The following is a 16,216-nucleotide window of genomic DNA, read 5'->3' as shown; positions in this document are numbered from 1 at the left end:
TTTGCTCCTTTTTTTTTTAACTTTTAAATTTGTTCCCTGTCTTTGTGAACAAATTACTTCTGACTCTTGTGGGTTCACCTCGCATTTGCTAGATGCTCGATTTCCACCACGTTATAGAGACTCTCTGGTTTAATCGTGTCACTTTGGGCTACCAGAAATACTTTGTTTTAGCTCCAGGTAGGTGCCACTGTGGCAGGCGCGATTGGAGCAAGTCTTAGATGCGTGGGCTGGAAAGCCGGCCGCAGGGAAGTCAATGGGAAAAAAGACCCTATGACTGCAGCGGGACCGAATTTCAGCCCCGGACAATGGGCTGCGTCACAGGAGATGCTCCTGGAGGCAGCCCCGTCTCTGCGGGCAGGGTCAGTCCTGGGCCAGAGAAGCGAGCGCCCAGGCCAGGGCAGCAGGACCCGGCTCTGCTCTCAGCCATGGGCTCCGCTTTGCTCACCGCCTCGGCCTGGGCATGGGCTCAGATTAACTCTGGTTTTGTTACCGGGCACATTTCTGTCTGAGAGGCTATGCTGGAGCCTGGGGTTCGGTCAGGCTTTCTGAATGGGTAGCTTCAGCAGACTATCCACGTCCTGCGTTGGGATGTTCAATAGAAAAAAGGAAAAAAAAAAACCAACACTTTTTTTTTTCTAAAAAAGGATCAGGGGTCTGAAACCAGCAAAATACTTAATGACTGTGCTAGTGTTTCGTTGGGTCCAAGGATGAGCGCCCATATATCCTTTGGCGATAGAAGACCAGAATTGAAAATGAGGCCCTGTTTGTCCCTCTTTAATTTCTTAGGGGGAAAAAAAAAAAAAATTAAAAAGGACAAAACACAGCAAAACATACATTTATAAAAAGATCTTCCTGTCTTGTTTCTTTTTTTTTTTTTTTCCTGGGTTCTGTGCCCTGGAGCATGTAGAAAGACCAGGTTAGAAGAGATTAGGATTGCATTAACCTAAAAGCGCATCGAGGCCCTAATGCTGAGGCGGGCTTCGTTCCGCTCTTCCCTGGGAAGCTGGCGAGCAAGGGTGGTCTTGGGGAGCTGCCGGGGGGCGTACAGGCCATCTCCTCCTACATCGGGGGAGCCGCTTGTGTCTTGCGAACTTACAAAAGAGCAACACCAGCAGTGGGGAAAAGGGGAAAAGAAAGAAGAAGAGAAAAAAAAAAAAACAACTGAGGCACTTGCTTCTAAGCTCAATTAAATAACACAGAGTATATCCTTTTTCAATTTATTCATGCCTTATATTAGTAAAATAGGATTTTTAAGTGCATTTAACATCTTTATTTAACCGTTCCGCTGTATTAATCAGGCCCCCAGAAAAGAACACTAGCTATTATTATAGCATTTAATTAGTTTTGTAACCAAATCCTCTTATTACGAATGCATATGGAAGAAATTCTTTCTTCGAAGACATTATTTCAAAGATTTGGTTACTGCAGTAGACTCTCTCTTTAATTAAATCATTTTTTAGAAAGTAAATTGTCTTTAACCTTTTTACAGCACGTTTTCGGAGCTTTTTCTTTTTAATCCAAAGAGATGAGCTGTTATTGTCCCCGAAGAAGCCTCTGACATCACATTCGTAACATCAAAAATAATTATACTCCGTGGAAATGTAGACCTTACTTAGCAAGGATTCATCTGCTAGAATGAATGGCAACTCTATGATATCTCCTATGTTTAAGGGCATGATTTATCGGATAGGAAGTATTTTTGTCTGCCCACTTCTTGATAGAATCATTCCTTCAATTTTGCAAAGAACTGTGTGTAATTCACTAGATGTGGATTCAAGTGTATCCTCAATTCACAGGGCATGGGCTGGCTGTTTAGCTTGGTTTATATTTGCATTTTTTCAACTTTATCTTAACTTGTCAGTTTCCCAGATTGAAGAACATGTCAAGTTCGTTTTTTTCTACTGACTGATTTCTCTACTCCCCAGTGTTTTTGTCACTGGTTTGCTGAAACAGTATTTACATAGCTCCATTGGCTCTAAAGCTCTTACTCCTTCTAACGTTTTGGATTTTACAAGTGAAATGAAAATAGAAAAGAAATAGAGACAATCAAATGCCTGGAGCTTAAAACAAAGTATGTGCAACCTACCATCTCACTTGAAATTTAATAAAAGAAATAATTATGTAAATATAACATAGAGTTATAGATTTATATTTTGTTCATAACACATAGTGTAATATAAGTTGTATATTTTCATGTTTTGGTTTTATGTTATCATTCATGCCACAATAAATGAAAAAAAACAGGACTTGATGTACTCTTTAAAAAAAATACAATGTGGGTTGCCACCATCCTGGGTTTTTGGTTTGGGGATTTTTTTGTTTCTTTTGCATTCCCCTTTTTCAGTATTATTGCCCTGCAAGGCACCAATAAAACAGCAAATGTGTTCTTTACCTACACTGTGGTCTGTTTCCCACTTATTATAGCAAAGGGTGCGCTAGTTAATTTTGTTGTTAAGAGAGCAAAGCCCCTGGGCTTAAGGAGCCAAAAACGAGAATTAGATTCGGCTTAAATTCCAGCTTTTCATCAAATAGTGGGAAAAAAATTTCACCCTATCTTTAAAATATCGGTGTTAAATCAGAAGAAAAGGTTGGTTCCTGAACAATGTAGGACCCTGCAATTTCCAGTTCAGAGTCAGGACACTTCATAAAGCGGGGATGGTTGAATCCAGACGTTTGGTCCGTGCCCACCTTCCCGGGTTATGTTCACAGGCTCATCTGTTTGGAGGCCAAAGCAAATTCAGAGAAATGCCCAATTATAAACGCCCATGACACAAAGCTATGAAAAAAATAGCTCTGCTCATAGTTAGTCAAAATGTCCCAACATGCTGCCTAAACAGTTCATGAAGTTTTGACAGCAGCATATGGCACAAAGTGGGATTAAATGAATTTGTGCCTGTTTTTGACAGTAAGTTATTCTGATGGGTGCTTACTCTCAAGCGCCTATGGCTTGACAGATGCCATTCCATGGTTCCAAATTTCCTAAAGGGAAAAGGCAATATTTGGGAAAGCAGGAGGGGGCTGGCGGAGGTCCTATGAACCTGCCCGCACTGCTTTTGTTTGCCAGGTTGTCCTCTTTGCTCTTCCTGGGAGCAGGGGGGCACCTGGAGCATCCGATCATCAGCCAGAGGTCTAGTTTGGCAGCTTTGTGATACAGCCTGTATAGAAACTGTCCAGTGGAAGTGGAAATGAACGTGAGCAGAGCCGTGTAATGGGAGGCTCAGGCCAATAAATATCGGCATCCTTTAACCCCTTAAAGTCCCTTTATCCATGACTGTCTTCAACACGCAATTAAGGGAGCACCTGTCTACCTGAAAGGCCAGAGGAACAAGCACCTGCACTGGGCGGCGTGGCTGTCAAATTACAGGGTCGTTTGTATTCCGTGTGCCTGAAACCTCACCTGCAACTTGAGCCAAGGCAAACATTTTGTTTCTTTGCCCTTCTAACAGATATGACCCTGTAACAAGGAATGCTTCTGCCAGAGCCCTGCTACCTTATGCCTTTGCTGGTACAGCACACACTGCCTACCTGAAACATCACTGAGCATTTAGGCCTTCTCACCACCCTTCGCTGAGGTGGAGTGACATAGGATTTATTCCTTTTTTTTTCAAGCTTGGGCTGGTACCTAACAGGGCAGCAACCAGTGGGAAAAAATGAGAAAAGCTAAGCTGAAGATATATCTAAGTTGCAATATGAGTGGGCTAGTCTGAGCTTTGCAAAAATGGGAATGGAGACCAGTTAACCCCTAAAGGTGTAGTTGAAGTAAAAAAGTGCTTAAGTGATATTATGGCCCGGACTTGGGAGTGGTTACAAATCTTTCTTCAGATAAGTTGTGAGGCTTTGGTTTGGTTTGGTTTGGTTTGTTGTTGGTTTTTTTTTTTTTTTCCAGCAATTTCCTGTAGCAGGAAGAAAGAAAATGAGGATAATTATGACATTAATCTATTTAAAAAAGAAAGACGTGACAATTAGCGCATTCCCACCAAGAAAGTAACATATAGAGTTATATGTATGTAGGAAAGTGAAAAGGCCGGCCCCCCCCACAGGAACCATGAAAGGTATGGAAAACGTATGTGCCTCACGAGGAAGCACTGTGTTGTGACTTCGGCATCAGTGAGAAAGAGTGTATGGGAGCTTGTCAGTAAGATTTCAGTTAATAAATATTCAGCAATACTGTAGAAAAGCAATGTGGGAGAGGAACAGGCAGTGACTGTCGGGCCAACCAGTGGAAGGCACATGCTGAAAAGGTACAAAAAGTCTTGTGAACATATTCATCAAGGTAATCTTGTGCCTGAGACTGGCAGGGTCAAGATAGTTGGAGTAGCTTATTTCAGTTGCCAGGATGCTTCTGCTCACATCTGCTGGTATTACAGTAGCACTGACAGCCCTGCACTGAAATCAGAGGTTGCTTGCAAGCTAACGATGAGTACAGGAAAAAGAAAATTGCACCGCGGCATTGTTGGCCTAAATCAGAAAGGCTGGCAGTGTCAGCAGCGCTGTGAGCATCAGCCACATCCCAGCCCCCCTTCCCCGTTCTGGGCTGCATTTGCAGGCCTGGCAGTTAGCAAACACTGGGGTTTCAGTAAAGGTTTTTTCTCCCATAAATAAATTTGATGTGACAGCTAATGCAAAAGAGATCCTACAGATTCCCCGGTATGATTTGTAACTGTTGCTCTCCAGCCTCTAGTTGCAAGAACTTTGCACACATTATGATGTTCTTGGTCTCACAGCGTGGTTCAGCCAGGTGATGGGTTCCCACTCCCCTCACTACACAAGCACACACCCCCACCTCCCCACCCTGTCTCACTCTACACCATGCCTGGTACGGCCACTCAGAAAATTCTGTCATTGGGAGCTGGCTATCTGTATCCACTGCTTGGAGGGATTAGCCAGGGCTTATTGGTTTGGGGTTTTTCTGGTTTGGGTTTTTTTCTTTTTTTTTTTTTTTTTTTTGCCTGCTGATGAAGCAGTGTTATCAGAGCACAGCAGGGGCCAGGGGAGCAGGGAAAGCGCCCAGCACTCAGCTGGGGACCTCCTCCACCTCAGACCAGCTTCAACTCAGAGCACTGTACACCCGGTGAACTCGGCTGTCACCACCACACCAGCACTGCATGGCTGAAAGGCACACTTGGGAAGTACCAAGGGATGGTCACTCCTGACCCATTAAACTAAGCAAAACAAGTTGCTTGGCATGAGATTACATATTTACTGATTATGGATCTGGATGAGGGGATTGAGTGCACCCTCAGTAAGTTTGCAAGTGACACCGAGTTGGGTGGGAGTGTTGATCTGCTGGAGGGTAGGAAGGCCATACAGAGGGATCTGGATCAGCTGGATCGTTGGGCTGAGACCAATTGTATGTGGTTTAACAAGGCCAAGTGCCGGGTCCTGCACTTGGGTCACAACAACCCCAGGCAGCGCTACAGGGTGGGGGAAGAGTTACTGGAAAGCTGCCTGGGGGAAAAGGATTTGGGGGTGTTGATTGACAGCCAGCTGAACATGAGCCAACAGTGTGCCCAGGTGGCCAAAAAGGCCAACAGCATCCTGCCTTATATCAAGAATAGTGTGGCCAGCAGGACTGGAGAAGTGATCATGCCATGGTACTTGGTGCTGGTGAGGCCCCACCTTGAATCCTGTGTTCAGTTTTGGGCCCCTCACTACCGGAAAGACCTTGAGGTGCTGGAGAGAGTTCAGAGAAGGGCAATAAAGCTGGTGAGGGGTCTGGAGAACAAGTGTGATGAGGAATGGCTGAGGGATAAAGGAGTCTAGGAAGGCTGGTCTCTCTTCAAGAAGGTCATCTTAGAGGCACAGGAGCAGGCTGTCCCCGTGTGTCGGCAGGCGGGCCAGCGGGGAAGAAAGCCGGCCTGGCTGAATAGGGAGCTGCGGCTGGAACGTCAAAATAAAAAGAGAATGTGTAAGCTTTGGAAGGAGGGGCAGGCTACTCAAGAGGAACACAAGAATCCTGTGAGGTTATGGATGGAGAAATTAGGAGGGCCAAAGACCAAGCAGAGCTGCGCCTGGCCACCGCTGTGAAAGGCAGCAAGAAATGTTTCTAGAAATAGGTTAACAAGAAGAGGAGGACTAAAGAGAAACTCCATCCCCTGATGAATGTGGGGGGAAAGGTAGTGACAGAAGTTGAGGAAAAGGCTGAGCTACTAAATGCCTTCTTTGCCTCAGCCTTTCATAGTCAGAACAGTAGTGTTGCAGGTACCCAGCACCCTGAGCCAGAACACAGGCGTGGTGAGCAGAATGAAGCCCCACTTGGACACCCGCTAGTCTATGGGACCAGATGGGATACAGCCAGGAGTGCTGAGGGAGCTGGCGGAAGGGATCACTTGGCCACTTCCCCTTATCTCTCAGCAATCCTGGCTAACTGGGGAGGTCCCGGTTGACTGGAAGTTGGCAAACTTCACGCCCATATCCAAGAAGGGCTGGAAGGAGGATCCAGGGAACTACAGACGTGTCAGTCTAACCTCGGTGCTGGGGAGGGTCACGGAGCAGATCATCCTGAGTGACATCACACGGCACATACGAGAAAACCCAGTGATCAGGCCCAGTCAACATGGCTTTATGAAAGGCAGGTCCTGTTTGACCCACTTAATCTCACTCTCTGATAAGGTGACCCACCTAGTAGGTGAGGGAAAAGCTGTGGATCTTGTGTACTTAAGAGTTCAGTAAGGCCTTTGACACCGTATCCCACAGCATTCTCCTGGAGAAGCTGGCAGCTCATGGCCTGGCTGGGTGTACTCTGCGATGGATAAAGAACTGGCTGGGTGGCTGGGCCCAAAGAGTTGTGGTGAACAGAAACAAACCCAGTTGGTGGCCGGTCACAGGTGGTATTCCCCAGAGTTCACCTGTTCTGTTGAATCTCTTTATCAATGATCTGGACGAGGGGATTGAGTGCACCCTTAGTCAGTTTGCAGACGACACCAAATTGGCTGGGAGTGTTGATCTGCTGGAGGGTAGGAAGGCCATACAGAGGGATCTGGACTGGCTGCATCATTGGGCTGAGGCCAATCGTATGTGGTTTAACAAGACCAAGTGCCGGGTCCTGCGCTTGAGTCGTAACAACAGGGAAGAGTGGCTGGAGAGCTGCCTGGTAGAAAGGGATCTGTGGGTGCTGATTGACAGCCAGCTGAACATGAGCCAGCAGTGTATCGAGACGCCTTGTATCGAGAATAGTGTGGCCAGCAGGACTAGGGAAGCGACTGTCCCCCTGTACTCGGTGCTGATGAGGCCCCACCTTGAATCCTGTGTTCAGTTTTGGGCCCCTCACTACAGGAAAGACCTCGAGTTGCTGGAGAGAGTTGAGAGAAGGACAACGAAGCTGGTGAGGGGTCTGGAGCACAAGTGTGATGAGGAGCAGCTGAGGGAACTTGGGCTGTTTAGCCTGGAGAAAAGGAGGCTGAGGGGAGACCTGATCACTGTCTACAACTCCCTGAAAGGAGGTTGTAGGATGAAGGGTGTTGGTCTTGTCTGCCAAGTAACAAGTAACACAATGAGAGGAGATGGCCGAAAGTTGCACCTGGGGAGGTTTAGATTGTATATTAGGAAAAAATTCTTCACAGAAAGGGTTGTCAGGCATTGGAACAGGCTGCTCAGTTAAGTGGTTAAGACAGCATGCCTGGAGGTGTTTAAAAGGCTCTTAGATGAAGTTCTTAGGGACATGGTTTAGTCCTAGAGTTAGGTTATGGTTGGACTCAATGATCCCAACGGTCTCTTCCAATTGAAATGATTCTAAGTTCTATGGTTATTTGCAGGCTTACGCCAATGTAATGGATGCTTCTAAAATTGCTGCTAGAGGCAGCACAGAAGGTTACTCTGGCCAAATATCAGGCTTGTGCCTGGCCCCATTCCTGTGGAGGCCACATCACTTACAAAGTCACACGAAAATACAACCCTCCACAAAATATAAACCACTTCTAGTAGGGAGCCTTTCAGTGGAGCAGGGTCCTAATGGTGCCAGGATGGTACATACGTAATTGAAAATATAATTAAAAGCACAAAATTAAGGTTTAGTTAAAACTCTGACAGCCCTGTGTGTCAATTCAAGTTGCAGTTTGAATGGCTTTGTGAGATAAGTTAGACTTGGTTTAAGTCCTAACTATATGTTTAGTCTTTGCTAACAATGTCGGGAAGGAAGTCTGGTCTCATACAAATAATGTAAACTGCTCACATAGGTACAGTTGTAGCCACATGAAGGACCATTTACAGTACAAATTATTGCCCTTATAAAATGCCTTGGTAATTTCAGGCAGCTGTGCTGATGCACCAGCGACTGGGGGGTGTCATCCCCACTGGCGTGGCTGTACTGTACTGAGTGTGTGTGTGAAGACAGGGGCTCAAATTAAGCCCTGAAAAGCCCCTCCTATCCCCCTGCAAGAGCATCCCCACACAGGGATTTGTGTCAGTTTAACTTCACATTATCAGTGCAGCTTTCACAGGCAGTGAATGCCTAACCCACCAAGGATAAATCAATGCCCCCCCTTGTATTTAACAGAGATATGACTTAAATACAGTAAGTAAATCAAAGTAATTATTTAAAATTAAAATTATTTAAGAGACTTAGTCTGGGAGAATGGCGTGGTGTTTAGGGAAGCGGCTGAGACACAGGACTTCAGCAGGCTACTCCTGACTCTGTCACAGACTTGGTCTACAACTTCAGGAAAATTACTCAGCCCATCTCTGAGACTGCTATAATAATACCTACTTCAAAGGGGTGTTATGAGGCTTAATTCATTAATGCCTGCAAAGCACTTTGAGATCTTTGGATTAAAGGCACTACAGCAGTGAAAAGTATTATTAGCTACAGGAAAAAGCTCTCAGCCAAGCATGGCATTAAATGCCTGTGGTTTAAAAAAGTTAAAAAATAAAAACAACTTACAAATAAAAAGATGGGCAAATTGTGGGTGGTATGTTTTTTTTTATCGTGGCCAGGTTTACATTAGTCAGATCTGTACTTTGCTAAACCAAGGGCCAAGGTGGTACAGCTCAAGGCCCAGTTTTGCTCTCACTCCTAGAGCTCCCACTTTGCAAATGTAACTATTTTGATTTGGGGCTTCTTTTTATCAAAATCCTGACTTCATAGTTCAAAAGCATGTATGACTTCCCTCTAAGGGCATACTTGCCCACTGAATTAAACAAGACGAAAATAATTTACTTTGTGTTGACTACCTGCATTTTTTAAAATTCAGTCTGAGCATTCACTTTCCCACTAAAAAGTCTTTTCCATTTGATTTAAAGGAGGTAAGATTTTTGTTATTGGTAATTGTTTTGAATCCAAAGGGATACAAAACACACAAATCAGGGAGTTCTTTATTACCCCCAGCAGAACTGATTCATCTACTGTGAGCCCAATTACAAATGGACAAACTGCAACAGACACTCGCAAATGGACTAACTGGAGGCATTTTTTTTTTTTTTTTAATGAGTGCCTTGGTCCAAATTATTAATATCTTTTTGATGTTAGGTTTTAAAAGCAAACAATTAAATGTTGCAGGTTTTTCTGTAGGTCCAGATGTAAATCTTGTCTAATCTAGTTCACCCAATGCCTGTGGCAGTGCCTGTGCATTAACTCAGGGCACATCAGAGCCCCACAGGATGGGGGTGAGTAGGACTTTTCCCATCAAAGCCAGGCAGCAAAGATAATGCTACAAGCAATGCTCCCAAAACAATCAGCTGAAGAGCAATCTTAAAACTGTCACACTTACCTTGTTAAACACATTAATCCAGATTTTAAGTTTTCCATATTCTTTATATCTTTGAAACTTTTCAAGTACAACTTACTGACTTAAACATAATCAACAGTTCTGTCCCTTCCCCACCCTCTTTAATAAAAAGACTGTAACATAACAGCCTAGAAATTTATTTCAGGGTTTTTTTTAAAAAATGTTTCTGACTTTGGTGAGGAAAATCTTTTAACTTCACTTTGTTTCCAGGGCCCATTGAAAGAGAACACAGGGGAAGTGAAGTATAAGTGATTCTGGCTCCTGAAGATGCTTTGTTTCTCTTCTGATGGAATATGAAACTTCATGTAGGTGGTGGGTAGAGCCATTGCAACCTGCTTTCTTCTGATTGAAAGAGGGAGGTCAATATATTATCGTATCAAGGAAGAAGAAATTATATAGGCGATTCCCTCACAGACAATAAAGACAATTCTGACAGCATGATCAAAACAACTGTATAACTTTTCTTTTCTTTTCTTACAGACACACCAGTGTTTAAATGACAGCTGAAGGAGGATGATGGACTAAACACATTATTCTCTGTTCCATGTACTTTTTTGTAATAGAAATATATCTTGAAGACTATATTCAAGTTGATCAAATAAGAAGTCAATTTGTCAATAAAACAGATTAGGCAACCTGTCTGCTGAGATGATATCTGTCAAACAACATATTTTTGTTAATACAGTCTGGAAGTAAATGCCTTCATGAAAGACAATATAATACAAAAAGGAAAAAAAGAAAAACAAAACAAAACAAAACAGGAACAAAAAAACCCAAACTGCAATGCCACTTTTAAGTTTCTTGAAACAGAGCACTGACTTATTTCAGTTGTAGATGTTTAGATTTTTTTACTTTGAGTCCTAGTTGCTAGTTAACAAGCTGCACTCTCTGCTGCTAAGATGTGGATATATTAATATAATATTTCCAAGCCACTTGGCAATGCCCATGCCGTGGGCATAGGTCATCACTACTGGGGTGCAGTGGAGGGGCATCTCCATTTTTCTGTGCACTGTTTTTTCTTCACCCTCCCTACGTTTGTTACCCCTGTTACCCACTATTGGCAAGGCGTCTACAGCATTGACTGATCTGCCTTGTCACATCACAAGCCCTGTCACTATGCTCACCGGATTAAGGCATGATGCTGTGACACTGTGTACCCTGATGCGAACAATCCCTTGGAGATGCTGGGCCGTGGGCTGATCTCAGCCACACGAGCTGACAAAAAATAGAGGGAGCACTAATACACACAAATGCAGAGTGGTCATATACAAATAATGTGGAACTAAATGGCGTAAAGATGAAGATCCATTGCTGAAAATACAGATTCATAACTCAGATAGAGCTTGGGTTGTCCAATGTAAGGTAAAATTAGTGGCTGGAAAAGGATAGATTTCCGTTCTGAGCACTGGAAACTTAAATTAACAAGTCTCAGATATTACTGGGTTTGCCAGGTGAAGTTTGAGCCAGCTGTTCTATAATAGTTTGTGTGGTTTTCCCCCGCTCCCTCTCTGTGCTGATGCCATGTAACACTCAGGAGAGCGGCTCGTTCAGAAACTCAGAATCCTCTTTCTTGACTGGAAAGAAACTTTTAACATTTTGATTTATGGTGTTGGCTTTTGTTTGTTTTATTTTTTTTTTTAAACAGAATTTGGGAAGCATTATGTTGCTGAACTATCTGATGTAAAATATACAGGCTGAGGAAAACTGAAGCTACTCAGAAGTGTGAACAGGCGCTCTAACAGGAGGATCAACCATGGTGGCTGAAAACCAAGCAAACAGAGAAAAGAGCTTAAATGCTGACAGAGATTTAAGGACTTTCGCACCCAAGCTTGCCTCTGCAGGCTCAGACTGCTGTTCAGAATTAATGAGCTGATTTACTGTTGCTCTCAATAATGCATCAACACCTTGTGGGACAGAAGAACTTTCATTCATAAAAACCTTTCTAAATCTATAAATATGGAAACTATTTTCTGAAAGCTTTAGATTGTTAAAAAATAACAAATCTCTGTGGCAAAGTTGGTGAATAGATTTAAAGGATGCATTGAAAAGAGATGGATATTAGAAAAAATATCCAAAAAGCCTTATAAAAAAAAAATCTCAAAACATTATTTTTTGTGGTGAAATTTCAATAATAGTCAATGATATTCCCACAAAGTCTACTGTGGAGTTCATTCAACTTCTCGTAGTGGAAATCCCCATTTACAGAACTGGACAGCACACCCAGTAGGAACCTGAGCTTCCACATTAATTTCTCCAACCCTCTGAGTTTATATGACCACATGGGGCTGTCAGGAATGCTCAGTTATCCACCCACCCCTACAAACCTTGAAGCAGTAGATAGCCAGCAATCCACTCTCTTTCAGAATAGTTTGGCATGTCTCCATGTTGTAACTAACCAGTGTTACCCCTAGCAATTGCTCTTTAAAGCAAAAACATGTGCAAAATGTCTTCATTCAGCCTAGTAGTATCGTATGTCAATCAGACTCAGGATGCAGAACTGGCCAGCAATATCCTAAAAAAAAAATCATCTTGCTTGTTTGAATCACTTTGAATTAACTTGACTCTGTCATGTTACTGGCAAGAGTATTCTCTCTCGAGCATCTGATTTTTAATTTTTTTTTTTTTTTTTTTTTAAGTCTTTGAATTTGTCTGCAAGTTCCAAGGATCTGGTTTAAGCTTTACAAGACCAACTTCGCCTGGGGCTTTGGCAAGCAATTTAACATTGTCTACGGTGCACTGAAGTTTATTAACACCTTTCAAAACCTCTGCAAGTTTGTAAATCAAGCAGTGGTTCATTCTCCAGAAATAGTAAGGGTCTGGTTTTGTTAATGTATGCAAACACAAACAACATGTGTGTATGCGTGGTATGAATATACTCACATTTAAGTGACGTTAGGTGTTTGCTGTATGTCATAATGGTGGCACTGAATCTTATTGAGCTAAAGCTACAGGAAGAAAGCATTTGTCAAACTTCTAAAATCCTCAGCCTTTTTTTTTTTTTTTTTTTTTTAATTGAAGCAGATATTGTTTTGATTTTGACCTTGGCATCCAGGCCCTTTGCCTCTCTGAAAGGGAATGACACTGCTGACATGTGATACTAACATATAGCAAATCCCAAATATCTACAGCACATCACTGCTGTTATTTTCAACTGATTTCCTAAAGAATCACTCTGCTCCCAACACCACTTTCCGACTCTCCCTTTTTTTGGGAGGGGTCCTAGGTGACTTCATTAGGAATTACAGATGCAGAAATGATAACATCAATTTTATGGTATTTCTTCCAGAATGTGAGGAAAAAGACATTGCTTTCCAGTAAGGTCCCACTAAGATCCATACCCTTCTCAGCAGAGGAGGGCAAACCATCTGGAAGCTACAGAGGAAAGTTGTAGTTCAAAATAAATCAACTAATGGTTCTTTGATTAGTATACCTTCCACCTCCATGATACTTTCATAATCCTTGAGATAAAATGTGGACTGCTCACAGACCCTGGACTAAGGTATAAGTGGGTTGTGGCATGGGGTGGCTTATATGTCACATACTAACTAGTGTCAGGAGTCATCTCCCATGCAACCACCATGTAAATGGGAGGAAAAAGTACAACTGTAGCACTTGCAGAGTAGTACTGCATACACATAGAACAAGCCGTTGTAAAATAAAATATCACTGTGCTGGATGCACGTTAGGTGCATATAGTGTCCCTAACCATGCTACTGTGAGAATAGTCCTTCACCAACAGAAGCAAAGCTTCAAAACTTGGATTATGTGTGCAAACCTACATAGGCCTCCTCAGGCTTATGCATTATGCTCTAGTCTCCAGCTACACGATTAGTTGCCTTTTTTTTCTTCCCTGGGGCCTTGGCTTATCACAGAGCACAAGAAATACTGACTTTAACACAGACCCAAGGCCAGCATTTCCCTTGAAGCTCACTGCCCTGACCATATCTCCTGGCCTCACCAAACCCACTGTGTAAGCCCTGCCAGGAAGGCAGATGTATTAACTCCCTTTGGCTTGCACCACCACATTATTTGCATTCTTCTCAAGTGCCTGCTGTCTTCATCAGATCTCTGGAAGGTCGGAGGGTAGGATAAGCATTGTTCTCTTGATGAACAGCAAAGGCAGAGTGAATTTAAGGTCAAAAAAACTTCACTAATTTTAAGCATGCAAGTGGATAAACCCCAAATTGGTTGGAGCAGCTTAGGAGTGTCAGCCTAGCCTTCAGTTGCTACTCCAAGCACTGAGTGCTTCCACCAGGTGGATTAAGCCTGAGATTCAGAAAATGGGGACTATATAACCAGTGCTAAACTGTGACTCTTGTGTCAAGAACAGTCCGGATAGGCAGAGAATTCAGACATCTTTTTCTTTATTCTTTCATCTGTTAAAAGTCTTCACTTCTTACACCCCACCACGACCATACTCTGCAGTATGGGAGTCAGAGGTCTCACCAAAAGGTAACTCCTTTACTCCCACTCAGCTGGAGAAGTCCCTGAGCAAGGCAGAGCTACTGCAGTGAAACTAGATGTCAACCGACCCGTGTGGAACAGAGGCTGGGGATGAAATGTTACATTGAACTACAAAACTATGAATCTATAAAACTTGGTGTTTCCTAACTGCAGAACCCTTGGCAGTGTTTCTTATCATTGCTACGTATCCATCGCCTCACACGCACCCCAAAATATCCATACATGCTCCTCTCACTGTCTGAACATTTTTCTAAACTGCATTTCACATTAGTTTTTGTTCTTTTCTCTCAAAATGTCTCCCTTATACCTGGAGTTGCTAAAAGTGACAGGCAGTTGCTCTCCCAACAGTAAAATCTCTCAATCCAGCACGGTGCCATCCGATGTCAATGTCGGCATAAATCCTTCCTTTGACCTCAACTGGCAAGAGATCAACCCTCTGGCTTTTTGTGGCATTTCTGGGGGTGAGGCAAAATTATTTACTTTTAAAAGGTGAGAGCTGTTGAATTTGCTGTACCTGGATGCTGGACAACTCTTTGTAATCGTAACCAACAGATGATGTCACTGAAACTTATTTTTATGTCATTATCCTCACCCAAGGTAAATATGGAATGCTGTCACAGCATTACGTGATGTAAATATGTCATCATAATTTGTCTTTACACATCATAAATATTTTATTATATGACATTATTACACCTCCAGATATCTTTTTCCATATGAATAGTAATTACTCAAAGTATTTACTGTAATTATGTCACTTGATGAAATTACAGTAATTACATCGAAAAATGATAGCCCATGACTAATGAATTAAAATAGCATGGAAATTCGCATAAAAATGACATTAAAAATGTTAAGGATCTGAGGCAAACTCACAAAAGCAAGGAAATTCATAATTAAGAATTTAATCTCTAATAACATTGCAGGGTACCACATTTTTCGATTATATCACAGAAGAAGAGAAAAAAAGCCAAAAAGAGGTATTACCTGAACAGGAATAAAGTGCAGAAGCGAACTGCTGCAAAAGCATAACCTGGCATTTTGAATATATGTGTACAGCAGCATAGACAAGTACTGTATAGCAACATTCAACAACGTTTCATCAGCAACGAAAGGCTGTGGACCAAAGTCAGAGATGGGGTAAGGAGTTGTCACTTGTGTGGATGTTTCTATCTAAGAGCCAGCAGGGAACGTAATGTTGTGATAAGTGAGGACAAAATCAACGAAGGACCCTGGAGCCGAACTTACAAGCAAGATGGCTGGCGGATCCAAGGAATGTGTGTGGGTCTCACAGTAGACATGAGGGTTTGATACCTAGCTTGTGCTCTCAGCTTTTGCAATGTCACTTAACCTCATGTCTACAATCAAACAACTATTTTCATAAATCTAGCTACCCCAAGCAGCCACACAGGTACTGCTCCAGCACGCACACTGTGTTCTTGCCTTCGCTTGCATCCCAGGGATGCACAAGGTCCACTATTGCCAAGAAAATGGACAAATCAATCTTTTGTATTTGGACCTCCATGACAACAAGACGATTTATTATTATATTCAGCTTTAATCCTGAACTCATTTTCTTAATGAAAAGAAATTATTCTGTAACCACAAAACAAATGAAAGAAAACAAAACCAAAACCAAAAAAAAGAAAAAAAAGACTACACGCTGGTCGTGCTACCCAAGAAGCAAAGAAGCACCACTGATATAATATTTGCTCATTTGCTGCCTGGCTCAGGAGCATGTCATGAGCCCATACCTGTGTGAAACTCATGTTTGTTCACCTCCTCCTTTCACAGCTGGCTCAATTGCTGGTCCCAGTGAGGTATTGTGTCTCCATGGACGTCACTTCTTGAAGTTGCCCTCAAGCTGCTTTCACACTGAGGTGCCCAAATCATATGGTACACCAGAACAGGAAACCCTACTGAGCTGAAACAGCTCCCCTGCCCAAGCATAAGTAGAAAGCTGGGGTTTTAGCTGAATTAAGAGAGTGACAGATGGACAGACTGGGAGTGGGGTGTGAGGGAAGTGGAGG

This window comes from Streptopelia decaocto, assembly GCF_964273445.1.
Source record: "Streptopelia decaocto genome assembly, chromosome: 1".
NCBI classification, from domain to species: domain Eukaryota; kingdom Metazoa; phylum Chordata; class Aves; order Columbiformes; family Columbidae; genus Streptopelia; species Streptopelia decaocto.
The sequence above is the reverse complement of the archived record's forward strand: the minus strand, read 5'-3'. Positions refer to the sequence as shown.